The 25000-nt window shown below is 41.5% G+C and overlaps 5 non-coding genes and 24 pseudogenes across 5 annotated transcripts; 8 read left to right on the forward strand and 21 right to left on the reverse strand.

Moving 5' to 3' along the window:
• Window positions 1-4110: 4110 nt before the first annotated feature.
• On the forward strand, window positions 4111-4230 carry LOC149297512 (5S ribosomal RNA; annotated as a pseudogene).
• Window positions 4231-4414: 184 nt separating this feature from the next.
• LOC149297513 (5S ribosomal RNA) lies at window positions 4415-4533 on the forward strand. Its single transcript, XR_016274922.1, has one exon. It is a non-coding gene; the product is annotated as a 5S ribosomal RNA (ribosomal RNA).
• Window positions 4534-4740: 207 nt separating this feature from the next.
• On the forward strand, window positions 4741-4858 carry LOC149297514 (5S ribosomal RNA; annotated as a pseudogene).
• A 199-nt stretch (window positions 4859-5057) lies between these two features.
• LOC149297515 (5S ribosomal RNA) lies at window positions 5058-5176 on the forward strand (annotated as a pseudogene).
• An 879-nt stretch (window positions 5177-6055) lies between these two features.
• On the reverse strand, window positions 6056-6174 carry LOC149297516 (5S ribosomal RNA; annotated as a pseudogene).
• A 202-nt stretch (window positions 6175-6376) lies between these two features.
• On the reverse strand, window positions 6377-6495 carry LOC149297517 (5S ribosomal RNA; annotated as a pseudogene).
• A 190-nt stretch (window positions 6496-6685) lies between these two features.
• LOC149297518 (5S ribosomal RNA) lies at window positions 6686-6804 on the reverse strand (annotated as a pseudogene).
• A 529-nt stretch (window positions 6805-7333) lies between these two features.
• LOC149297519 (5S ribosomal RNA) lies at window positions 7334-7452 on the reverse strand (annotated as a pseudogene).
• Window positions 7453-7792: 340 nt separating this feature from the next.
• On the reverse strand, window positions 7793-7911 carry LOC149297520 (5S ribosomal RNA). The gene has a single exon (XR_016274893.1). It is a non-coding gene; the product is annotated as a 5S ribosomal RNA (ribosomal RNA).
• A 210-nt stretch (window positions 7912-8121) lies between these two features.
• On the reverse strand, window positions 8122-8239 carry LOC149297521 (5S ribosomal RNA; annotated as a pseudogene).
• Window positions 8240-8437: 198 nt separating this feature from the next.
• On the reverse strand, window positions 8438-8556 carry LOC149297522 (5S ribosomal RNA). Its single transcript, XR_016277168.1, has one exon. It is a non-coding gene; the product is annotated as a 5S ribosomal RNA (ribosomal RNA).
• A 196-nt stretch (window positions 8557-8752) lies between these two features.
• LOC149297523 (5S ribosomal RNA) lies at window positions 8753-8861 on the reverse strand (annotated as a pseudogene).
• Window positions 8862-9084: 223 nt separating this feature from the next.
• On the reverse strand, window positions 9085-9203 carry LOC149297524 (5S ribosomal RNA). Its single transcript, XR_016272707.1, has one exon. It is a non-coding gene; the product is annotated as a 5S ribosomal RNA (ribosomal RNA).
• Window positions 9204-9418: 215 nt separating this feature from the next.
• On the reverse strand, window positions 9419-9537 carry LOC149297525 (5S ribosomal RNA; annotated as a pseudogene).
• A 207-nt stretch (window positions 9538-9744) lies between these two features.
• LOC149297526 (5S ribosomal RNA) lies at window positions 9745-9863 on the reverse strand (annotated as a pseudogene).
• Window positions 9864-10051: 188 nt separating this feature from the next.
• Window positions 10052-10170, reverse strand: LOC149297527 (5S ribosomal RNA; annotated as a pseudogene).
• A 191-nt stretch (window positions 10171-10361) lies between these two features.
• Window positions 10362-10480, reverse strand: LOC149297528 (5S ribosomal RNA; annotated as a pseudogene).
• A 204-nt stretch (window positions 10481-10684) lies between these two features.
• Window positions 10685-10803, reverse strand: LOC149297529 (5S ribosomal RNA; annotated as a pseudogene).
• A 231-nt stretch (window positions 10804-11034) lies between these two features.
• Window positions 11035-11153, reverse strand: LOC149297530 (5S ribosomal RNA; annotated as a pseudogene).
• A 213-nt stretch (window positions 11154-11366) lies between these two features.
• LOC149297531 (5S ribosomal RNA) lies at window positions 11367-11485 on the reverse strand (annotated as a pseudogene).
• A 182-nt stretch (window positions 11486-11667) lies between these two features.
• Window positions 11668-11786, reverse strand: LOC149297532 (5S ribosomal RNA; annotated as a pseudogene).
• Window positions 11787-12031: 245 nt separating this feature from the next.
• Window positions 12032-12150, reverse strand: LOC149297533 (5S ribosomal RNA; annotated as a pseudogene).
• Window positions 12151-12360: 210 nt separating this feature from the next.
• Window positions 12361-12478, reverse strand: LOC149297534 (5S ribosomal RNA; annotated as a pseudogene).
• A 189-nt stretch (window positions 12479-12667) lies between these two features.
• LOC149297535 (5S ribosomal RNA) lies at window positions 12668-12786 on the reverse strand (annotated as a pseudogene).
• Window positions 12787-12968: 182 nt separating this feature from the next.
• On the reverse strand, window positions 12969-13087 carry LOC149297536 (5S ribosomal RNA; annotated as a pseudogene).
• A 3167-nt stretch (window positions 13088-16254) lies between these two features.
• Window positions 16255-16373, forward strand: LOC149297537 (5S ribosomal RNA). Its single transcript, XR_016276729.1, has one exon. It is a non-coding gene; the product is annotated as a 5S ribosomal RNA (ribosomal RNA).
• Window positions 16374-16561: 188 nt separating this feature from the next.
• Window positions 16562-16680, forward strand: LOC149297538 (5S ribosomal RNA; annotated as a pseudogene).
• A 199-nt stretch (window positions 16681-16879) lies between these two features.
• Window positions 16880-16997, forward strand: LOC149297539 (5S ribosomal RNA; annotated as a pseudogene).
• Window positions 16998-17196: 199 nt separating this feature from the next.
• On the forward strand, window positions 17197-17315 carry LOC149297540 (5S ribosomal RNA; annotated as a pseudogene).
• The last annotated feature ends 7685 nt before the right edge of the window (window positions 17316-25000 follow it).

Below are 25000 nucleotides of genomic sequence, written 5' to 3' on the forward strand. Positions count from 1 at the left end.
AATTTTATAAAAGGACACCACGAAATTCTCTAAGAAGAGAAAATAAATGACCCATAGAAGTAGCTGGATCACTTAACGTAAGAATTACATCGTCTGCAAATAAACCCAATTTGTGAGTATCTCCATCTATTGTAACACCCTGAATATTACCATCAACTCTTATTGCCTCAGCCAAAGGTTCAATAACTAAAGCAAAAAGTAAAGGTGACAAAGGGCAACCCTGCCTAGTCCCATTGGATAAAGAGAATGAGTCGGACAAAACTCCAGAGGCCAGCACTTTTGCAGTAGGCTTCTGATACAAAGCAAAAATAGCTTTTCTCAAAGCAACTGGGAACCCAAACCGAATCAAAACATCTTCCAAATATCCCCAATGGACCCTATCAAATGCCTTTTCAGCATCGAGTGATAAAAATAAAGAGGGGTGTTTAGATTTTTTAATATATGAGATCAAGTTAATAAAACGTCTCGTATTGTCTGTTGCTTGACGTCTGGGAATAAAACCTACTTGATCGTTATGAACAAGCAAAGGCAATAAATTTGAGATACGATTAGCTAATATTTTCGAGTATAATTTGGTGTCATTATTAATTAGAGAAATGGGTCTAAAATTGGAACACCTATCAGGTTCCTTCCCGGGTTTAGGTAAAGTAGAAATTTGGGCACAAAGGGATTCATCAGGAATATAGCCATTTTTCCAATATTCGTTAAACAATTTCGTTAAATGCGGCAATAAGATATTTTTAAATTTGTGATAGTATAGAGCAGAAAAAACCATCAGGACCCGGTGCCTTACCAGATGGAGTATCTTTAATAGCTTGAAGCACCTCCTCCAAAGAAATGTCCGACTCAAGAAATTCAACATGAGCATCAGGGATTCTAGGGAGATTAATTTTATCCAAAAATTCTGTTATTTTAGCAGAGGTTGGTTGTGTTTCAAGAGGGGAATCTTTAAGGTTAATAAAGTGACATAATATGCAGCAAAAGAATTAGAAATGTCCCTAGGATGTAAAATTTTCTTTTGGTTTTGGTAGCAGTATAAACTGCTTTGTGTGCCCACTATGTAGGAGGTGAGAGTAGGTTCTCACCCTATTGAGAGTGTGCCTTGACGTGGCGGGTGAGCTTAATTATGCTTTGGCCAATTCATATAACCAAAACCTCTCATTTATATTATGTTTATATATTTGTTGCCAACTTTATTAGGGTGAGAAGCGCAGACAGTATTTTGTTTTTTGTATACAAAGTAATAGGAGCATGATCTGACCATTTAAAATCTAAGATTTTCAGCTTTCTCAATGAAAGATAACATATTTTCAGGCACTAAAAAGCGATCGATACGAGTGTACATATTGTGGCCAGCTGAGTAAAAAGTATAATCTCTTTCATTAGGATGTAGGAGACGCCACACATCATAGTAACATCTGGATTGCAACAATTTGGAGCACCCTCTTTGCAGTGGACATATAAGAATTTGAATTAGGAGAGGAGTCCTCCCTCAAGACATCACATTCAGGGTCCAATACAAAATTAGTATCACCACAAACAATCACTCTCCCCCTACATTCATCAAGAACTGTTTGCATAACATTTTTCAAATATTGAAATTGGGAACTCGTTGGAAAATAAACATTGAAAATTGAATAATCTACGTTATTCACTTTACCCACCCATAACACATATCTACCTTCAGGATCAATAATAGTTTTCAAAGTCTTGATAGCCAATGATTTGTTAAAAAAAATAGAAGTCCCTCTAGCCTTTGAAGAAAACTTAGAATGAAATTGAATGGGATAATACCTAGCAAAAATGTGGGGATTAAAATCATTTTTAAAGTGGGACTCCTGTATGCACAAAATAGCTAAACGCTTCTCCCTAGCCTCCTTCAACAGTACCTTCTTTTATGAAAAGAGCCCCATCCCTTAACATTAAAGGACATTATTTTCAATACCATTGATTATAAGGAACAGCAAAAATGAACACAAGAATGTAAATGGCTAACACATAAAATAAAGGGATTGGGCCTAACACATCAAATTTTAAAAACATGGAAGGGTATTGTAAAGGAGGAACAAGCACACGCAGCGAGAGAACTAAAAGAAACAAACTAATAAGTATCACACTTCCAGAGCTTCCATTGATTACAAAATGATAGGTGAAAAATAACAAAACTAAAAAAGAAATGATCCCCTTCCTAATGGGGAACCAACTAAGTTTGGAACAAATAAAATATATACCAAAGATAAAAAAATAGGCCCAAAGAGAGGAGTAAAGAGAAATGAATAATATACTCCTCTCCATTGATGGTAAAAAAAAGGCCTTACTGTTGGGGGGTAGTGAGAGAAACCAACAGTGAGGACAGGGATATTGTCATAATTATTAACGTTGTATAAAAACTAACGAAAAAAATAAAAAAATTAACGAAATCTATTAAAGACCCACACATAAAAATGAAAAACAAAATGAAAAAAGAATTAAAAAAAACAACCCACAAAATAATAAGAGAAAAAAAAAACAAAACATAGAAATAAAATAAAAATGAAAATGAAAATAAATAAATAATAAGAAAGAAACATTATCAACAAGTAGCCAGTTCTAATAAAGACAGTTAAAAAAGATCTCAAAAATACATGGATAGTTTTAAAACAATATCTGGGCGGTATCCCTGTAGCAGTGTTTCTTAACAACATATCAATGCTCCTGCAGAGATACTGCAATATTTATTTAACAAAGAAGTTCCGGTTGTTTACTCCTGAGAACAATAGAGGAATTGGGAAATTCCAAAGATTTGAAATAGGTGTGGCACGCCCAATCAGTGCCATTAACTTGCAAAAAGAAAACAGAAAAATAGAAAAACATGGTGAAAAAAACAATGTCTATATTTATAGCGCATATATCAATAAATCAAACCTATTACTCCGCAGTAATGGCTTCGTCACCTAATATAGCTGCAGCTCCTGTAAGTTTGGTATGCCTTCTGCGATCAAATCTTTGTCCCTTAGATTCGTGATATCTTGGCGAAAATATTTGTAAAAAATCCTTTCCTTCTTCCGGTGATGTTATAACATAGTTCTGACCATCATGCCTCAATAAAACTTTAACAGGGAATCCACATCTGTATCGAATATTCAGAGCTTGTAATTCCCTTGTAAGAAATTGAAAATCTTTTCTTCGTGACATAGTGGAAGCAGAAAAATCCTGAAAAAATTGGAGGTTTGTATACTCCTCACAGAGATTAGCACCCTTTCTCACAGCAGTCAGGAACTCATCCTTAACATGGAAGAAATGTAATCGTGCTATAGTGTCCCTTGCAGGCCTCCTTAGGAGCTCGGTTGGACTTCGGCAGCCTATGGCATCGGTCAATCAAAATCTCTGGTTCAGCACGATTTTTCAGAACCGAGCCAATCATTCTTTTAACATATGCGCCTAGATCTTGATTTTGTATGGATTCAGGTATATTTCTGATCCGTATATTATTGCGCCTACTACGATCTTCCAAATCAGCAATTTTTAGTTTACTTAGCTCGAGTTGGTGTTCAAGCAGAGCCACACGCTTTTCTAACTCTAGATGTGAATTCTTCTGCAGACCAAGAGCCTGTTCAGTACGATCCACTCGAATGTCCAGTTCGTTTATATCCTTCTTAATAACGGAAATCTCTTTCATCAAATCATCACGAATCCCATTCCTGAGATCCGTAAGCAGCTTAATTAATCGAGGTTCCGAAACAGTCATACCTGATCTCTCCAACTCCTCACCCATCTTAGGCTGTTTCTTACGTGGGGATTCAGTTTCTTCTTCAATCACAAGCTTTTCCACAGGGTTTCGAGGCACCCGAAGTTTTGGTTGAAAACTTCTGCTTTTGCATCTTCCAATCAGTCCAGTAGTGGTTCGATTCTGGAATGGGTCCACAAATGAATGCTGATTTTTTAATGAAAAAAGCCCAAATCCTCACAGAGCTTCTCACACTATGCTGCCATCTCAGTCGATGGTCAAGCCACGCCCCCCGCTTATAATTCTTTCTGTCTGATGACAAGCAGCAGCAGCAGCAGCAGCAGCAGCAGCAACAGCAGCAACAGCAGCAACAGAATAAGAGAAGTAAAATAAAAAACTCTCACGCCTGCGGCCCTACCACCCTGAAAGTGCCCGATCTCATCTGATCTCGGGAAGCTAAGCAAGGTTGGGCTTGGTTAGTACCTGGGTGGGAGACCACCTGGGAATACCAGGTGTTGTAGGTTTTTTTCTTTTCTCACAGTCCGGGGAGAGCTTTTTGCCATGTGTTTCTTGCTCATCATCAAAGCTTTAAACCCTTATTTGAACCTTCTCACCTTCTCTGTCCTGTCCCAGGGCTTATAATTCTTTCTGTCTGACGACAAGCAGCAGCAGCAACAGAATAAGAGAAGTAAAATAAAAAACTCTCACGCCTACAGCCATACCTCCCTGAAAGCGCCCAATCTTGCCTGATCTTGGAAGCTAAGCAGGGTTGGGCCTGGTTAGTACCTGGATGGGAGACCGCCTGGGAATACCAGGTGTTGTAGGCTTTTTCTTTTCTCACAGTCCGGGGAGAGCTTTTTGCCATGTGTCTCTTGCTCATCATCAAAACTTTAAACTATTATTTGAACCTTCTCACCTTCTCACCTTCTCACCTTCTCACCTTCTCTGTCCTGTCCCAGGGCTTATAATTCTTTCTGTCTGACGACAAGCAGCAGCAGCAACAGAATAAGAGAAGTAAAATAAAAAGCTCTCACGCCTGCAGCCTACCACCCTGAAAGTGCTCGATCTCACCTGATCTTGGAAGCTAAGCAGGGTTCGGCCTGGTTAGTACCTGGATGGGAGACCGCCTGGGAATACCAGGTGTTGTAGGCTTTTTCTTTTCTCACAGTCCGGGGAGAGCTTTTTGCCATGTGTTTCTTGCTCATCATCAAAACTTTAAACTATTATTTGAACCTTCTCACCTTCTCATTTTCTCACCTTCTCTGTCCTGTCCCAGGGCTTATAATTCTTTCTGTCTAACGACAAGCAGCAGCAGCAACAGAATAAGAGAAGTAAAATAAAAAGCTCTCACGCCTACGGCCATAGCACCCTGAAAGCGCCCAATCTTGTCTGATCTTGGAAGCTAAGCACGGTTGGGCCTGGTTAGTACCTGGATGGGAGACCACCTGGGAAAAGCAGGTGTTGTAGGTTTTTTCTTTTCTCACAGTCCGGGGAGAGCTTTTTGCCATGTGTTTCTTGCTCATCATCAAAACTTTAAACTATTATTTGAACCTTCTCACCTTCTCACCTTCTCACCTTCTCTGTCCTGTCCCAGGGCTTATAATTCTTTCTGTCTGACGACAAGCAGCAGCAGCAGCAACAGAATAAGAGAAGTAAAATAAAAAGCTCCCACACCTGCAGCCTTACCACCCTGAAAGCGTCAGGCCTGGTTAGTACCTGGATGGGAGACCGCCTGGGAATACCAGGTGTTGTAGGCTTTTTCTTTTCTCACAGTCCGGGGAGAGCTTTTTGCCATGTTTTGATGATGAGCAAGAAACACATGGCAAAAAGCTCTCCCCGGACTGTGAGAAAAGAAAAAGCCTATGTTGTGGAAATCAAACGTTGTGCTGACCACCAGACTTCTTTGAATGCATAAAAGTTTATTCCGGATACAAGCAGCTGCAGGGAGATCTGCACAAAAGCAGGCAAATCTAACAGCTTTACATTTTCACACACTATATATACATTGCAAACAAAAGAAATAAGTAAACTCCTACAAAAGGGCTGGCACACTTGTAATATCTCTGGGTTTACCATAAAAGGCAAAAGCCTAACCTACATATCATTAATATGTATGATATGGGTGGGGTTTCAGTTAATTAAAGCAGACATCCTGTGCCCGGAAGTTGACCCTGAGCCTACACTTATGGTCCAGTTTCTCACCATCTGTGTAATTTGACCTATGCCCTCAACCATAAATATCCTGTTCCTAAACAGAACAATACTACCTCCCAGTGCATCAGACTCTTATCACCAAATAGCAAAAACAGTTAACCTCTTCCTACCCACTCTCCACATCCTAAGATTCCACACCTACAACACCTGGTATTCCCAGGCGGTCTCCCATCCAGGTACTAACCAGACCCAACCCTGCTAAGATTCCAAGATCAGACAAGATCGGGCACATTCAGGGTGGTATGGCCGCAGGCAAGAGAGCTTTTTATTTTACATTTCTTAATCTTTTGCTGCTGCTTGTCGTCAGACAGAAAGAATTATAAGCCCTGGGACAGGACAGAGAAGGTCAGAAGGTGAGAAGGTGAGAAGGTGAGAAGGTTCAAATAATAGTTTAAAGTTTTGATGATGAGCAAGAAACATGGCAAAAAGATCTCCCCGGACTGTGAGAAAAGAAAAAGCCTTCAACACCTGGTATTCCCAGGCGGTCTCCCATCCAGGTACTAACCAGGCCCAACCCTACTTAGCTTCCGTGATCAGACGAGATCAGTCGCTTTCAGGGTGGTATGGCCGCAGGTGTGAAAGCTTTTTATTTTACTTCTCTTATTCTGTTGCTGCTGCTGCTTGTCGTCAGACAGAAAGAATTATAAGCCCTGGGACAGGACAGAGAAGGTGAGAAGGTGAGAAGGATCAAATAAGGGTTTAAAGCTTTGATAATAAGCAAGAAACACATGGTTAAAAGCTCTCCCCGGACTGTGAGAAAAGAAAAACCTACAACACCTGGTATTCCCAGGAAGTCTCCCATCCAGGTACTAACTAGGCCCAACCCTGCTTAGCTTCCAAGATCAGACAAGATCGAGGACTTTCAGGGTGTTATGGTCGCAGGCTGAAGAATTTTTTATTTTACTTCTCTTATTCTCTTGCTGCTGCTGCTTGTCGTCAGACAGAAAGAATTATAAGCCCTGGGACAGGACAGAGAAGGTGAGAAGGTGAGAAGGATCAAATAAGGGTTTAAAGCTTTGATAATAAGCAAGAAACACATGGTTAAAAGCTCTCCCCGGACTGTGAGAAAAGAAAAAGCCTACAACACCCGGTATTCCCAGGCGGTTTCCCATTCAGGTTCTAACCAGACCCAACCCTGCTTAATTTACGAGATCAGACGAGATTGGGCGCTTTCAGTGTGGAATGGCTGCAGGGGTGAGAGCTGTTTATTTTACTTCTCTTATTCTGTTGCTGCTGCTGCTGCTTGTCGTCAGACAGAAAGAATTATAAGCCCTGGGACAGGACAGAGAAGGTGAGAAGGTGAGAAGGTGAGAAGGTGAGAAGGTGAGAAGGTTCAAATAAGGGTTTAAAGCTTTGATGATGAGCAAGAAACACATGGCAAAAAGCTGTCCCCGGACTGTGATAAAAGAAAAAAACCTACAACACCTGGTATTCCCAGGTGGTCTCCCATCCAGGTACTAACCAGGCCCAACCCAGCTTAGTTTCCGAGATCAGATGAGATCGGGCGCTTTCAGGGTGGTATGGCCTAAGGTGTGAATGCTTTTTATTTTACTTCTCTTATTCTGTTGCTGCTGCTGCTGCCCAACCCTGCTTAGCTTCCGAGATCAGGCGCTTTCAGGGTGGTATGGCCGCAGGTGTGCAAGCATTTTATTTTACTTCTCTTATTCTGTTGCTGCTGTTGCTGCTGTTGCTGCTGTTGCTGCTGTTGCTGCTGTTGCTGCTGTTGCTTGTCGTCAGACAGAAAGAATTTTAAGCCCTGGGCCAGGACAGAGAAGGTGAGAAGGTGAGAAGGTTCAAATAAGGGTTTAAAGCTTTGATGATGAGCAAGAAACACTTGGCAAAAAGCTCTCCCCGGACGTTGAGAAAAGAAAAAGCCTACAACACCTGGTATTCCCAGGCGGTCTCCCACCCAGGTACTAACCAGGCCCAACCCAGCTTAGTTTCCTAGATCAGATGAGATCGGGCACTTTCAGGGTGGTATGGCCGCAGGCGTGGGAGCTGTTTATTTTACTTCTCTTATTCTGTTGCTGCTGCTGCTTCTTGTCGTCAGACAGAAAGAATTATAAGCCCTGGGACAGGACAGAGAAGGTGATTAGGTGAGAAGGTGAGAAGGTGAGAAGGTTCAAATAAGGGTTTAAAGCTTTGATGATGAGCAAGAAACACATGGCAAAAAGCTCTCCCCGGACTGTGAGAAAAGAAAAAGCCTACAACACCTGGTATTCCCAGATGGTCTCCCATCCAGGTACTAACCAGGCCCAACTCTGCTTAGCTTCCAAGATCAGATGAGATCGGGCGCTTTCAGGGTGGTATGGCGCAGGCATTAAAGCTTTTTATTTTACTTCTCTTATTCTGTTGCTGCTGCTGCTTGTCGACAGACAGAAAGAATTATAAGCCCTGGGCAGGACAGAGAAGGTGAGAAGGTGAGAAGGTGAGAATGTTCAAATAAGGGTTTAAAGCTTTGATGATGAGCAAGAAACACATGGCAAAAAGCTCTCCCCGGACTGTGATAAAAGAAAAAACCTACAACACCTGGTATTCCCAGGTGGTCTCCCATCCAGGTACTAACCAAGCCCAACCTTGCTTAGCTTCCGAGATCAGATGAGATCGGGCACTTTCAGTGAGGTATGGCCGCAGGCGGGAGAGCTTTTTATTTTACTTCTCTTATTCTGTTGCTGCTGCTTGTCGTCAGAAAGAAAGAATTATAAGCCCTGGGACAGGACAGAGAAGGTGAGAAGGTGAGAAGGTGAGAAGGTTCAAATAATAGTTTAAAGTTTTGATGATGAGCAAGAAACACATGGCAAAAAGCTCTCCCCGGACTGTGAGAAAAGAAAAAGCCTACAACACCTGGCATTCCCAGGCCGTCTCCCATCCAGGTACTAACCAGGCCCAACCCTGCTTAGCTTCCAAGATCAGGCGCTTCCAGGGTGGTATGGCTGTAGGCGTGAGAGCTTTTTATTTTACTTCTCTTATTCTGTTGCTGCTGCTTCTTGTCGTCAGACAGAAAGAATTATAAGCCCTGGGACAGGACAGAGAAGGTGAGAAGGTGAGAAGGTGAGAAGGTGAGAAGGTGAGAAGGTGAGAAGGTTCAAATAAAGGTTTAAAGCTTTGATGATGAGCAAGAAACACATGGCAAAAAGCTCTCCTCGGACTGTGAGAGAAGAAAAAGCCTACAACACCAGGTATTCCCAGGCGGTCTCCCACCCAGGTACTAACCAGGCCCAACCCTGCTTAGCTTCCAAGATCAGACAAGATTGGGCGCTTTCAGGGTGGTATGGCCATAGGCGTGAGAGCTTTTTATTTTACTTCTCTTATTCTGTTGCTGCTGCAGCTTGTCGTCAGACAGAAAGAATTATAAGCCCTGGGACAGGACAGAGAAGGTGAGTAGGTGAGAAGGTGAGAAGGTGAGAAGGTGAGAAGGTTCAAATAAGGGTTTAAAGCTTTGATGACGAGCAAGAAACACATGGCAAAAAGCTCTCCCCGGACTGTGAGAAAATAAAAAACCTACAACACCTGGTATTGCCAGGTGGTCTCCCACCCAGGTACTAACCAGGCCTAACCCTGCTTAGCTTCCGAGATCAGATGAGATCGGTCACTTTCACGGTGGTATGGCCGCAGGCGCGAGAGCTGTTTATTTTACATCTCTTATTCTGTTGCTGCTGCTGCTTGTCGTCAGACAGAAAGAATTATAAACCCTGGGACAGGACAGAGAAGGTGAGAAGGTGAGAAGGTGAGAAGGTGAGACGGTAGAAATAAGGGTTTAAAGCTTTGATGATGAGCAAGAAACACATGGCAAAAAGCTCTCCCCGGACTGTGAGAAAAGAAAAAGCCTACAACACCTGGTATTCCCAGCCGGTCTCCCATCCAGGTACTAACCAGGCCCAAACCTGCTAAGCTTCCAAGGTCAGACGAGATCGGGCACTTTCAGGGTGGCACGGTCGCAGGCGGGGGAAATTTTTATTATACTTCTCTTATTCTGTTGCTGCTGCTTGTCGTCAGACAGAAAGAATTATAAGTCCTGGGACAGGACAGAGAAGGTGAGAAGGTGAGAAGGTTCAAATAAGGGTTTAAAGCTTTGATATTGAGCAAGAAACACATGGCAAAAAGCTGTCCCCGGACTGTGAGAAAAGAAAAGGCCTACAACACCTGGTATTCCCAGGAGGTATTCCATCCAGGTACTAACCACGGCCAACCCTGCTTAGCTTCTAAGATCAGACGAGATCGGGCACTTTCAGGGTGGTATGGCCGCAGGTGTGAGAGCTTTTTATTTTACTTCTCTAATTCTGTTGCTGCTGCTGCTGCTTGTCAGACAGAAAGAATTACAAGCCCTGGGACAGGACAGAGAAGGTGAGAAGGTGAGAAGGTTCAAATAAGGGTTTAAAGCTTTGATGATGAGCAAGAAACACATGGCAAAAGGCTCTCCTCGGACTGTGAGAGAAGAAAAAGCCTACAACACTGGGTATACCCAGGTGGTCTCCCATCCAGGTATTAACCAGGCCCAACCATGCTTAGCTTCCAAGATCAGACAAGAATGCGTGCTTTCAGGGTGGTATGGCTGTAGGCGTGAGAACTTTTTATTTTACTTCTCTTATTCTGTTGCTGCTGCTTGTCGTCAGACAGAAAGAATTATAAGCCCTGTGACAGGACAGAGAAGGTGAGAAGGTGAGAAGGTGAGAAGGTGAGAAGGTTCAAATAATAGTTTAAAGTTTTGATGATGAGGAAGAAACACATGGCAAAAAGCTCTCCTCGGACTGTGAGAAAAGAAAAAACCTACAACACCTTGTATTCCCAGGCGGTCTCCCATCCAGGTACTAACCAGGCCCAACCCCACTTCGCTTCCGAGATCAGACAAGATCAGGCACTTTCAGAGGGGTATGGCCGCAGGAGTGAAAGCTTTTTATTTTACTTCTCTTATTCTGTTGCTGCTGCTGCTTGTCGTCAGACAGAAAGAATTATAAGCCCTGGGACAGGACAGAGAAGGTGAGAAGGTGAGAAGGTGAGAAGGTGAGAAGGTGAGAAGGTGAGAAGGTGAGAAGGTTCAAATAAGGGTTTAAAGCTTTGATGATGAGCAAGAAACACATGGCAAAAAGCTCTCCCCGGACTGTGAGAAAAGAAAAAGCCTTCAACACCTGGTATTCTCAGGCGGTCTCCCATCTAGTTACTAACCAGGCCCAACCCTGCTTAGCTTCCGAGATCAGACGAGATCGGGCGCTTTCAGGGTGGAATGGCTGCAGGTGAGAGAGCTGTTTATTTTACATCTCTTATTCTGTTGCTGCTGTTGCTGCTGCTTGTCGTCAGACAGAAAGAATTATAAGCCCTGGGACAGGACAGAGAAGGTGAGATGGTGAGAAGGTGAGAAGGTGAGATGGTTCAAATAAAGGTTTAAAGCTTTGATGATGAGCAAGAAACACATGGCAAAAAGCTCTCCCCGGACTGTGAGAAAAGAAAAAGGCTACAAACCTGGTATTTCCCAGGTGGTCTCCCATCCAGGTACTAACCAGGCCCAACCCTGCTTAGCTTCCAAAATCAGATGAGATCAGGTGCTTTCAGGGTGGAACAGCCACAGCCGTGAGAGCTTTTTATTTTACTTCTCTTATTCTGTTGCTGCTGCTGCTTGTCGTCAGACAGAAAGAATTATAAGCCCTGGGACAGGAAAGAGAAGGTGAGAAGGTTCAAATAAGGGTTTAAAGCATTGATTACGAGCAAAAAAACATGGCAAAAAGCTCTCCCCGGACTGTGAGAAAAGAAAACGCCTAGAACACTGGGTATTCCCAGGAAGTCTCCCATCCAGTTACTAACCAGGCCCAACCCTGCTTAGCTTCCAAGATCAGACGAGATCGGGCGCTTTCAGGGTGATATGGCCGCAGGCGTGAAAGCTTTTTATTTTACTTCTCTTATTCTGTTGCTGCTGCTCCTGCTGCTGCTGCTCCTGCTTGTGCTGCTGCTGCTGCTTGTGCTGCTGCTGCTGCTTGTCGTCAGACAGAAAGAATTACAAGCCCTGGGACTGGACAGAGAAGGTGAGAAGGTGAGAAGGTTCAAATAAGGGTTTAAAGCTTTGATGATGAGCAAGAAACACATGGCAAAAAGCTCTCCCCGGACTGTGAGAAAAGAAAAAGCCTACAACACCTGGTATCCCCAGGTGGTCTCCCATCCAGGTACTAACCAGGCCCAACTCTGCTTAGCTTCCAAGATCAGACAAGTTCACGCGCTTTCAGGGTGGTATTGCCGCAGGCATGAGAGCTGTTTATTTTACTTCTCTTATTCTGTTGCTGCTGCTGCTGCTTGTCGTCAGACAGAAATAATTATAAGCCCTTGGACAGGACAGAGAAGGTGAGAAGGTGAGAAGGTGAGAAGGTGAGAAGGTTCAAATAAGGGTTTAAAGCTTTGATGATGAGCAAGAAACACATGGCAAAAAGCTCTGCCCGGACCGTGAGAAAAGAAAAAGGCTACAAACCTGGTATTCCCAGGTGGTCTCCCATCCAGGTACTAACCAGGCCCAACCCTGCTTAGCTTCTGAGATCAGACAAGATCAGGCACTTTCAGGGTGATATGGCCATAGGCGTGAGAGCTTTTTATTTTACTTCTCTTATTCTGTTGCTGCTGCTGCTTGTCGTCAGACAGAAAGAATTATAAGCCCTGGGACAGGACAGAGAAGGTGAGAAGGTGGGAAGGTTCAAATAAGGGTTTAAAGCTTTGATGATGAGCAAGAAACATGGCAAAAAGCTCTCCCTGGACTGTGAGAAAAGAAAAAGCCTACAACCCCTGGTATTCCCAGGAGGTTTCCCATCCAGGTACTAACCAGGCCCAACCCTGCTTAGCTTCCAAAATCAGATGAGATCAGGTGCTTTCAGGGTGGAACAGCCACAGCCGTGAGAGCTTTTTATTTTACTTCTCTTATTCTGTTGCTGCTGCTGCTTGTCGTCAGACAGAAAGAATTATAAGCCCTGGGACAGGAAAGAGAAGGTGAGAAGGTTCAAATAAGGGTTTAAAGCATTGATGACGAGCAAAAAAACATGGCAAAAAGCTCTCCCCGGACTGTGAGAAAAGAAAACGCCTACAACACTGGGTATTCCCAGGAAGTCTCCCATCCAGGTACTAACCAGGCCCAACCCTGCTTAGCTTCCAAGATCAGACGAGATCGGGCGCTTTCAGGGTGATATGGCCGCAGGCGTGAAAGCTTTTTATTTTACTTCTCTTATTCTGTTGCTGCTGCTCCTGCTGCTGCTGCTGCTCCTGCTGCTGCTGCTGCTTGTGCTGCTGCTGCTGCTGCTTGTCATCAGACAGAAAGAATTACAAGCCCTGGGACTGGACAGAGAAGGTGAGAAGGTGAGAAGGTTCAAATAAGGGTTTAAAGCTTTGATGATGAGCAAGAAACACATGGCAAAAAGCTCTCCCCGGACTGTGAGAAAAGAAAAAGCCTACAACACCTGGTATCCCCAGGTGGTCTCCCATCTAGGTACTAACATAGGTTTAATTAATGGACAGTCCCAGAAAATATGAAGGAGGTTACCTGGGCCATTGCAGCCTCTCCAACATTTAAAACTTGTAGTCATCTTCATGCGAAAAAGTTTATCCGGGGTCAAATACCATCTGTAAATAATCTTAAAATGATTTTCAAAATGTTGTGCACATTGTGTTATGCCCCTCAGTCCCGAGAACATATCATTCCAGACAGCTAGATCGTATGTTTTACCTAATTCCTCTTCCCAGGACGATAAAAATTTAAGTTTTTCTGAAACCTTCGAGGAGAGGGAAGAGTAACACAGTGAGATAGTACCTTTCCGGTCCGGGGCATTAATATAAACTGTCTCTATATCATTCAAAGCTAAATGAGACTGATCCACATCAAAATCAGATATATTATATCGTTCTTGAAGAATTTGAATAATTAAGTCATAGTCACATTGTCTGTCAGCATCTAAAGTAAATTTTTTTTGTAATTTTGGAAATGATAGAGCCGAATTATTTGTAAAGAAATCGTTAATGGAAAAAACATGTTTGCTATTCCAGTAATCTATATCTAGGTCTGGAAGAACATATCTCAAGTGACATCGCCCTGGACCAAGTAATAGAACCTGGTAATTTATTAAATAATCTATCCCAAGAGAGTATAGCCAATTTAGTTGAGGGGTACATTTTCGTAAACTTGGGACGATTAGAATGTGAAACCCATAAAACATCTTTAATACAAAAAGGTTTTAGTTTATTAATTTCCATAATAAGCCATCTAGGCCAATCCCTGTCCAAATTAAATTTGAAAGCACTAGAGGCATTCGAGGCATAATAATAATTCCTAAAATCTGGCACCCCCAATCCAAAATTGTCTCTAGAATTAGTCAAAGTGGTAAATTTGACTCTGCTAGGCTTCTTCCTCCAGAGAAACTTTATGAGCGCAGATCGCACCGAATCAAAAAAAGAAATTGGCACACTTAAAGGTATGGCTCTTAAAAAATACAAAATCTTGGGGAGAATAACCATCTTAATGGAGTGTATTCTACCCAACCATGAAATCTCAAGATTGTCCCACCTCTCAAGATCCAGTTGCAAAGAGGGCCAAAAAGTCTTTAAATTGTAAGCATGCACATGTGTCACATTTTTACATAAATTAATGCCTAAATAGGAAATAAAGGTCTTCCTCCAGTCAAAGTCATATGATCTTTTAAGAGCAGTCAAATCATTCCTCTTTACATGGAATGGTAATGCCTGTGTTTTGGTATCATTAATTTTATAAAAGGACACTTCACGAAATTCTCTAAGAAGAGAAAATAAATGACCCATAGAAGTAGCTGGATCACTTAACGTAAGAATTACATCGTCTGCAAATAAACCCAATTTGTGAGTATCTCCATCTATTGTAACACCCTGAATATTACCATCAACTCTTATTGCCTCAGCCAAAGGTTCAATAACTAAAGCAAAAAGTAAAGGTGACAAAGGGCAACCCTGCCTAGTCCCATTGGATAAAGAGAATGAGTCGGGCAAAACTCCAGAGGCCAGCACTTTTGCAGTAGGCTTCTGATACAAAGCAAAAATAGCTTTTCTCAAAGCAACTGGGAACCCAAACCGAATCAAAACATCTTCCAAATATCCCCAATGGACCCTATCAAATGCCTTTTCAGCATCGAGTGATAAAAATAAAGAGGGGTGTTTAGATTTTTGAATATATGAGATCAAGTTAATAAAACGTCTCGTATTGTCTGTTGCTTGACGTCTGGGTCAAATCTTTGTCCCTTAGATTCGTGATATCTTGGCGAAAATATTTGTAAAAAATCCTTTCCTTCTTCCGGTGATGTTATAACATAGTTCTGACCATCATGCCTCAATAAAACTTTAACAGGGAATCCACATCTGTATCGAATATTCAGAGCTTGTAATTCCCTTGTAAGAAATTGAAAATCTTTTCTTCGTGACATAGTGGAAGCAGAAAAATCCTGAAAAAATTGGAGGTTTGTATACTCCTCACAGAGATTAGCACCCTTTCTCACAGCAGTCAGGAACTCATCCTTAACATGGAAGAAATGTAATCGTGCTATAGTGTCCCTTGCAGCCTCCTTAGGAGCTCGGTTGGACTTCGGCAGCCTATGGCATCGGTCAATCAAAATCTCTGGTTCAGCACGATTTTTCAGAACCGAGCCAATCATTCTTTTAACATATGCGCCTAGATCATGATTTTGTATGGATTCAGGTATATTTCTGATCCGTATATTATTACTACGATCTTCCAAATCAGCAATTTTTAGTTTACTTAGCTCGAGTTGGTGTTCAAGCAGAGCCACACGCTTTTCTAACTCTAGATGTGAATTCTTCTGCAGACCAAGAGCCTGTTCAGTACGATCCACTCGAATGTCCAGTTCGTTTATATCCTTCTTAATAACGGAAATCTCTTTCATCAAATCATCACGAATCCCATTCCTGAGATCCGTAAGCAGCTTAATTAATCGAGGTTCCGAAACAGTCATACCTGATCTCTCCAACTCCTCACCCATCTTAGGCTGTTTCTTACGTGGGGATTCAGTTTCTTCAATCACAAGCTTTTCCACAGGTTTCGAGGCACCCGAAGTTTTGGTTGAAAACTTCTGCTTTTGCATCTTCCAATCAGTCCAGTAGTGGTTCGATTCTGGAATGGGTCCACAAATGAATGCTGATTTTTTAATGAAAAAAGCCCAAATCCTCACAGAGCTCTCACACTATGCTGCCATCTCAGTCGATGATCAAGCCACGCCCCCCGCTTATAATTCTTTCTGTCTGATGACAAGCAGCAGCAGCAGCAGCAGCAGCAGCAGCAACAGCAGCAACAGCAGCAACAGAATAAGAGAAGTAAAATAAAAAACTCTCACGCCTGCGGCCCTACCACCCTGAAAGTGCCCGATCTCATCTGATCTCGGAAGCTAAGCAAGGTTGGGCTTGGTTAGTACCTGGGTGGGAGACCACCTGGGAATACCAGGTGTTGTAGGTTTTTTCTTTTCTCACAGTCCGGGGAGAGCTTTTTGCCATGTGTTTCTTGCTCATCATCAAAGCTTTAAACTATTATTTGAACCTTCTCACCTTCTCACCTTCTCTGTCCTGTCCCAGGGCTTATAATTCTTTCTGTCTGACGACAAGCACCAGCAACAGAAAAAGAGAAGTATAATAAAAAGCTCCCACACCTGCAGCCATACCATCGTGAAAGCGCCTGATCTCGTCTGATCTCAGAATCTAAGCAGGGTCGGGCCTGGTTAGTACATGGATGGGAGACTGCCTGGGAATACCAGGTGTTGTAGGCTTTTTCTTTTCTCACAGTCCGGGGAGAGCTTTTTGCCATGTGTTTCTTGCTCATCATCATAGCTTTAAACCCTTATTTTTACCTTCTCACCTTCTCACCTTCTCACCTTCTCTGTCCTGTCCCAGGGCTTATAATTCTTTCTGTCTGACGACAAGCAGCAGCAGCAACAGAATAAGAGAAGTAAAATAAAAAGCTCTCACGCCTGCAGCCTACCACCCTGAAAGTGCTCGATCTCACCTGATCTTGGAAGCTAAGCAGGGTTGGGCCTGGTTAGTACCTGGATGGGAGACCGCCTGGGAATACCAGGTGTTGTAGGCTTTTTCTTTTCTCACAGTCCGGGGAGAGCTTTTTGCCATGTGTTTCTTGCTCATCATCAAAACTTTAAACTATTATTTGAACCTTCTCACCTTCTCATTTTCTCACCTTCTCTGTCCTGTCCCAGGGCTTATAATTCTTTCTGTCTGACGACAAGCAGCAGCAGCAACAGAATAAGAGAAGTAAAATAAAAAGCTCTCACGCCTATGGCCATAGCACCCTGAAAGCGCCCAATCTTGTCTGATCTTGGAAGCTAAGCACGGTTGGGCCTGGTTAGTACCTGGATGGGAGACCACCTGGGAATACCAGGTGTTGTAGGCTTTTTCTTTTCTCACAGTCCGGGGAGAGCTTTTTGCCATGTGTTTCTTGCTCATCATCAAAACTTTAAACTATTATTTGAACCTTCTCACCTTCTCACCTTCTCACCTTCTCTGTCCTGTCCCAGGGCTTATAATTCTTTCTGTCTGACGACAAGCAGCAGCAGCAGCAACAGAATAAGAGAAGTAAAATAAAAAGCTCCCACACCTGCAGCCTTACCACCCTGAAAGCGTCAGGCCTGGTTAGTACCTGGATGGGAGACCGCCTGGGAATACCAGGTGTTGTAGGCTTTTTCTTTTCTCACAGTCCGGGGAGAGCTTTTTCCCATGTTTTGATGATGAGCAAGAAACACATGGCAAAAAGCTCTCCCCGGACTGTGAGAAAAGAAAAAGCCTATGTTGTGGAAATCAAACGTTGTGCTGACCACCAGACTTCTTTGAATGCATAAATGTTTATTCCAGATACAAGCAGCTGCAGGGAGATCTGCACAAAAGCAGGCAAATCTAACAGCTTTACATTTTCACACACTATATATACATTGAAAACAAAAGAAATAAGTAAACTCCTACAAAAGGGCTGGCACACTTGTAATATCTCTGGGTTTACCATAAAAGGCAAAAGCCTAGCCTACATAGCATTAATATGTATGATATGGGTGGGGTTTCAGTTAATTAAAGCAGACATCTTGTGCCCGGAAGTTGACCCTGAGCCTACACTTATGGTCCAGTTTCTCACCAGCTGTGTAATTTGACCTATGCCCTCAACCATAAATATCCTGTTCCTAAACAGAACAATACTACCTCCCAGTGCATCAGACTCTTATCACCAAATAGCAGAAACAGTTAACCTCTTCCTACCCACTCTCCACATCCTAAGATTCCACAGTCCCCCCTTTCATGCTTTAAAGATTCCATGAAGCATGACTCTTAGGCATTCACCCATTGTGTTTAATACATTTGTGGGCAGCCAAATCTTGGTCACCGTCATACACAGATAATAAACGTGTAAATTCTTGGTTTGTAATTTCTTGAGTATTCTTGGTTTTGATATTAGAATCTCCATTAGCACTAGGGGGACATTCATGAATGGTCTTATCAATTAGAACAGGATAATGGGCAATAGACGAGGTAGCAGAATTCCAACATTTAAGGAGTAAAAGTTTCAACACTGTTATGGAGGCAAATATGGTTGTGAGGAACAAAGCCCCTATAATCAAACCATAGAAAATTTTTGATCCTAACGCCCCAAACCAACTACTTATTCCCCAATCCCCAGAAGAAATTTTCAGGGAACTTTGCATTTCAAGTACTTCTTTCCTAATCTCACTAACCGCTAGAGTAACATTTTTAGAGACATCTGGAACATAAGTGCAACATTCAGAGCCCACTTATGAGCATACGCCCCCTTTAATTGCTAAAATAAAATCAAGAGCCATACGGTTCTGTAAGGCAACTAATCGTAGGGCTTGCATTTTTGCTGTAATGCTTGTGAGAGCGTTTTCTGTTTGATTGGCCACAGTTTCTAACATGATGGTTAAAGCTCTAATTCTTCCCCAGTTATCATAGACACCAGTGGAAGGAATTATTATATTTATAAAATTGTCCTAGCTACCCATAATCTCTGAGAAGGTGGGTGGATTTTTATGGTGCCTTTTAGATCTATGAAGCCCAAATGTGACTGTTGGTCTTTCTTTAGTATGTCTTATTGCAGGGAGTATGTAGGCCAAATAACATGATCCTTGCCAATTCTCAGGTAATCTAGGATACGCATAATTCCCACACACCCAATAAGACCCATTTAATGTCACATATATATGTGCTTTATTACAACTTACCCATACCCAAACATCTTCTTCCCATGTAATGTTAACTAGATGTACAATGACACCTGATTCCTGCATAGCAGGGGGACTTGAACAATTACATGTAAGAGTCTTATGACACTTACTAGTTCCTACAAAAATACCTCCCTCAACATTTGTTCGTTCTAAACATAAACCCCCAATGGTCTGAATGACTGTTATTCTTGGTGCATTTGCTTCAAGTCTCTTTGAAGAATTATAGGGCCGAACATATCCTGTCCATGCACTCAGTTTAGTTTTATGACATCCAAGACCTATTAGGGAGGATAAAGAGTTTTAGGGGGACCTGGGAGTTGAACTTGAGTCTTATTTCTAAATTGTACCATTTCATTAATACAATACTCAGTACTATTGAATGGGTAGGGTATAAAAGGAACACCTGTGTCTGAACTATGAGGCATGTGAATACAAACATAACATGGAGAATCTTGTACATTCTCAACATAACTGTTAGTAAGAGCTATATAAGAGTTCTGTTCATAACATTGCAATAGAGTAATAAAAGATAGAAATACAAAAAGAGAAAACATTTGTATAATTTTTTTTATTTTTTTTTAAATACTTATTAATTATACTATCTAAATCTAAATAAACAACATAACACAGAACAAACAAAAATTAAGCTATACGTATTTGATATATAAAATTAATACGAAACTATCAGTCTTTTAAGTCTTTTGGAGGGGAAGCAAGCTTGCAATGGGAGATATGGATCCAGGAAACAAGTTCAGAAATTTTTACTGCAGTCTGTGTGGTAAGTAAAACTTGGTAGGGTCCTTTCCACCGTGGTTGGAGAGCGTTCTTTCTTTGAAAATTTTTAACCAGGACCCAGTCTCCAGGTTCTATATGGTGCAGTTTTTCTTCAGATGGTGTTGGCTGTACAGCTTTGACCTGTGAGTGATGAGACTGCAATGTTTTCATTAGTGACATGCAATATTTTTGTACAGTTTCATCTGCTAAAACCTGGTCTTTAATTAAGAGTTCTTTGTTTATCCCCATGCTCATTGGTCTCCCCATTATAATTTCACAAGGTGAAAGCTTGTGTTTCCTAGCTGGAGTTGCTCTCATAGACATCAGAGCTAGAGGAAGAGCATCTGGCCATTTTAATCCTGTTTGAGCTATAATTTTTCCAAGCTTAGTTTTAAGAATTCCATTGGCTCTTTCCACAGCACCTCCTGATTGTGGGTGATGGGAACAATGTAGGTGATATGTTATCCCCAATGCTTTCGTAACTTCCTGGACAATCTGTCCTGTAAAGTGAGTACCTCTATCACTATTAATAGAATGAGGTAAACCATATCGAGGAAAACATTCCTGTAGTAATTTTTTTGCTACTGTGCGAGCATCTGCATGCGCACATGGGTATCCTTCAATCCAGCCGGAGAAGGTACAAAGAATTACCAATACATATCTGTATTGTAAACATTTAGGTAATTCTATAAAATCCATTTGTAAATTAACAAATGGTCCCCATGGTGGTGGGTGATGACCTGTCCTTGTCTGTTTCACTTTCTTTCCTACATTGAATTGCTGACATATTAAACAGGTGGAGCAGTAATGTTGTGCTATAGTACTTACACCTGGAGCATACCATTGTTTGGTAATCAAATCAATTATCCCCCCTTTGTTCACATGTGCCACTCCATGATACATGCGAACAAAATAAGGTAACAATGCAGAAGGAAGAACTGGTAAGACATTAGGGCCATACCACATGCCTGAGGAATCTGAGGTGCATCCCTCATTAGACCAAGAGGTATGTTCCTCTGGTGGGGCAGCTTTATAGAACGACAGAAGGTCTATAGGAGGTACAATATCCTCCTGAATTTGAGCTTGCAGCACTTGTATAGTGGGAACAGTAAAGGTGGCTGCTTTCTTTGCAGTAGTATCTGCAAAAGAATTACCTTTAGAAACATAGTCTGTGCCTTTTGTGTGAGCAGAACATTTAATTATAGCTACTTCTTTGGGAAGCATTAGGGCTTGTAACAATTCATGCACATACTTGGCATTTAGAATAGGGGTACCTGCTGCTGTGAGGAAACCTCTAATTTTCCATAGCCCTCCAAAATCATGTACGACCCCAAAAGCATACCTGGAATCTGTATAAATATTGGCCGTTACACCTGCTGCTATAATACACGCTCGTGTTAGTGCAATTAATTCAGTTACCTGTGCTGAATGTACATGGGGAAGTGAAGAAGCTTCCACTATATCAGTAAGGGTAACTACTGAATAGCCTGCACAAAGGTTACCTTTGTCATCTCGAGAACATGAGCCATCTACAAATATTTCAAAGTGGGGATTTAGAAGTGGAGTATCATATAAGAATGGTCGAAGTGTGATTTCTTGTTGTATCACTGCTTCACACTCATGTTCCTCACCTTCCGACAGATATGGAAGGAGTGAAGCTGGATTGAGAGGTGGACAACGCTTAATGATAACATTAGGAGAAGAGGTCAAAATAATTTCATATTTTGTCATTCTGGCATTAGAAATTTGAGTAGCTCCCTTTAGAAGGAGCGTAGACACAGCATGAGGCACAAACACATTTAGTGTACTACCTAGACACATAGATTGAGCATGATCTACCATAAAGGCTGTGGCAGCTACCGCTCGTAGGCAACTAGGGAAACTTTGAGCCACTGAATCAAGGGCAGTACTGAAATAAGCAACTGGGCGTTTAGAAGTGCCATGATCTTGTGTAAGAACTCCTGTGGCAAATCCTCCTTTCTCATGACAATACAAAGTAAACGGTTCATTAAAGTTAGGTAAACCAAGGGTAGGAGCCTGTATTAGTGCCTGTTTTAATTGCGTAAAAGAGATCTCACAATCTGATGACCAAGGAATGGGTTCAGAAACACCCTTTCTTGTGAGGGCTACAAGAAGTGCAGCTATTAATGCAAAATCTAAAATCCATTGTCGACAGTATCCAGCCATACCAAGAAATGCACGGACTCCAGAGACAGTAGTGGGTCTTTTAGCTTCGAGTATAGGCTGAATTCTATCAGATGTTAAAGACCGCTGTCCATGTGACAACTGATGCCCCAAATATGTTACAGTTTCAGAACAAAAATGTAACTTTGATTTGTTAACCTTATGTCCTTTTTGATATAAGGACTGTAAAACAGTGACAGTATCAGTGCAACAAGCATCTTTTGAAGAAGAGGCTATTAGCAACTCATCTATGTATTGAATTAAAACTGATCCACCATTTAACTTTAAATCAGAAAGATCTTTTTTCAAAATTTGGGAAAACAAAGTTGGGCTTTCAGTATATCCTTGTGGTATGCGAGTCCAAGTGTATTGTTGTCCATTATAAGTGAATGCAAACAAATACTGGCTGTTTTTATGTAAAGGAATACTAAAAAATGCAGAACTTAAATCTATCACTGAGAAGTGAGTAGATTCTGGGGGCAAAGAAGAAAGGATTGTAATAGGATTTGGAACCACTGGAAAACAAGGTATCACAATTGAATTAATGGCTCTTAAATCTTGCACGAATCTGTATTTTACCGGGCCTATTACAGAATGCTTTTTAATTGGTAAAATTGGTGTATTACAAGGACTTCTGGTAGGAATTATGATACCCTGTTTGAGCAAACTATCTATCACAGGGGCAATGCCTTTCTCTGCCTCTTTATTTAAAGGATATTGTGCTTTTCGAGGCAGAATAGCGTTAGGCTTCAAAGTAAGTTGTACTGGTTCTGCTGACAAAATTAAACCTGGTTCTGTAGAGTCTCCTGCCCATAATGAGTTAGGGAGTGTTTGCAAGATATTCTGAAATTCCTGAGAAAGATATGCTTGTACTTGATTATTCAATCCTGCTTCCTCTTTATCTAAAACTCTTTCTGCCAGGTTCAAATTATGTGCAGGGACCTCCAGAAAGACTCCTTGTGGAGTGCAGTACAATGTACAACCTAATTTACACAAAAGGTCTTTTCCTAGTAGGTTAACAGGACAAGTAGGACTTAGGAGAAAAGCATGCCGTTCTGTAAGAGGACCTAGAGAAATGGTCTGTGGTTCTGACACTGGGTGAGGTATAATATTATTGCCTACACCTCTCACTCCCACAGGGGCTTCATTACTTTTCTGAATATGTTTAGAATCTGCAACAGAAATACATGATCTGCTAGCACCAGTATCTATCAAAAATTGTGTGGTTCTACCATTTACCTTACAAGTTATCCAGGGTCCTTGTGAATCAGTTGGTAGTATTGGGGCACAAACTATGGATTCCTCACTGTCCTATTGGGAATTGTAATGATTTGGATTGTATGTCTGGATATTTGAGTTAGGGGATGTGTATGCATTTTTATCTTGTTCCCCTGAGTATTCCAGTGAGAGACCATTTCTTAGACCCTGTTTCCTGTTACCATTGTTGAAACGTGGACACTCTCTTTTATAATGTCCACTTCTCCCACATTTAAAACAAACATCTGTCTGATTTCTTTGTCCTCTTTGTGTATTATATGATTGTTGGAACCGTGTTCCATTTCCTGCTTTGTTAGTGGAGAAAAATACAGTTTGTGCTGCCATTAAGTTGTCTATCTGACTACTCTTTTTCCCTTCTTTTTGTCTAGAATAATGTTCTGCTATGGGAATTAATTCAGAAATAAGTTTAGTTTCCCATCCAATAGCTATAAGTTTGAGAGCATTACTTACATCTGGTATAAGACCATTTACAAATGCTTGAGAAAGTGCTGGCCCTCCCACTCTTATTGGATCATCATCCTCCCTTTGCCCTCTTATTCCACTATATTGTTTAAAAATTACCTTTAACCGCTCTGCATATTCAGCAGGGGATTCATTTTTATTTTGTCTGGTTGAATGTATTTTTGTCCAGTCTGTTTTCGGACGGAATTCTTCTTCAACTGCTCTAGCTATTAGTTCATAAAATTCTTGTCTCACTGGTTGATCTCTGTCTATCTCATTATTATTCCAATGATTCCTTTCATTTTGTTTATTCCACCTTTCTATAAACCTAGTCCTTTCGGTGGACGTCATTACTATCTGCATTATTTGTAAGAGATCACTTTTAGTGGGGTTGTATGCAATGCAAGTGGAATTAAACTGATCTATAAATTTACTAGGGTTCTCAGAAACACTGGGAAAACTATTTTTTAGTGCCATCAGCTCTGAGGGAGACCAGGGAGCATGCACATGTCGAATTAAATCATCCTCTCCTAAAACCTCTCGGAGGGGCATTTCTAAAACTTCACCTGTCACTTTACTCCTAGTGCGATGACAAATTGGAGTCTGACTCCCTCCCCCCTTTGTTGACCCTTCTTGGGAATTTATTTTAGAAGCTGAAGGTTCATATGGGGGAGGTTTCTGAGAGTTTTGTGTTTTCTTTTTAGTATGTGTAACCTTCATTAAATTTTGTTCTTCTAAAAAATCTATATCCTCTTGTTGAGGTGCACTAGACAATGCGGGGTAAAGGTTACTTTGAGAAGATTTAATTTGTTCAATCTCCTCCTCTAATTTCTTTGTGGTTTCCTTCCAAGAGGAGATAATTGATTCTCTCCTACGTTTTTCACTCTCGTCATTCCACAATAAATATTGGTCCCACTGATGTGCTGAGACCTTAGTTTTTGTTTTTACAAAAAAATTACGCAAATAAGTTAACTTATTTAAATCAAAGGTACCTTCTAGAGGGAATTGCAATTTGCCATTATCCGCAGTATTCCTATTCCACTCATCAATAAATATACATGTGTCACATGAATAATTGTTAAACATATACCATGCCGGGGTACCCTTTTCCGGCACCACTATTTCCTTGGAACTTTTTATACCCATTCTTCACAAACATACACCGAGGACTTAT

The sequence above is a fragment of the Sceloporus occidentalis genome, unplaced genomic scaffold, assembly GCF_023333645.1.
Source record: "Sceloporus occidentalis isolate IW3139 unplaced genomic scaffold, rSceOcc1.0.p SCAF_38, whole genome shotgun sequence".
Classification (NCBI taxonomy): domain Eukaryota; kingdom Metazoa; phylum Chordata; class Lepidosauria; order Squamata; family Phrynosomatidae; genus Sceloporus; species Sceloporus occidentalis.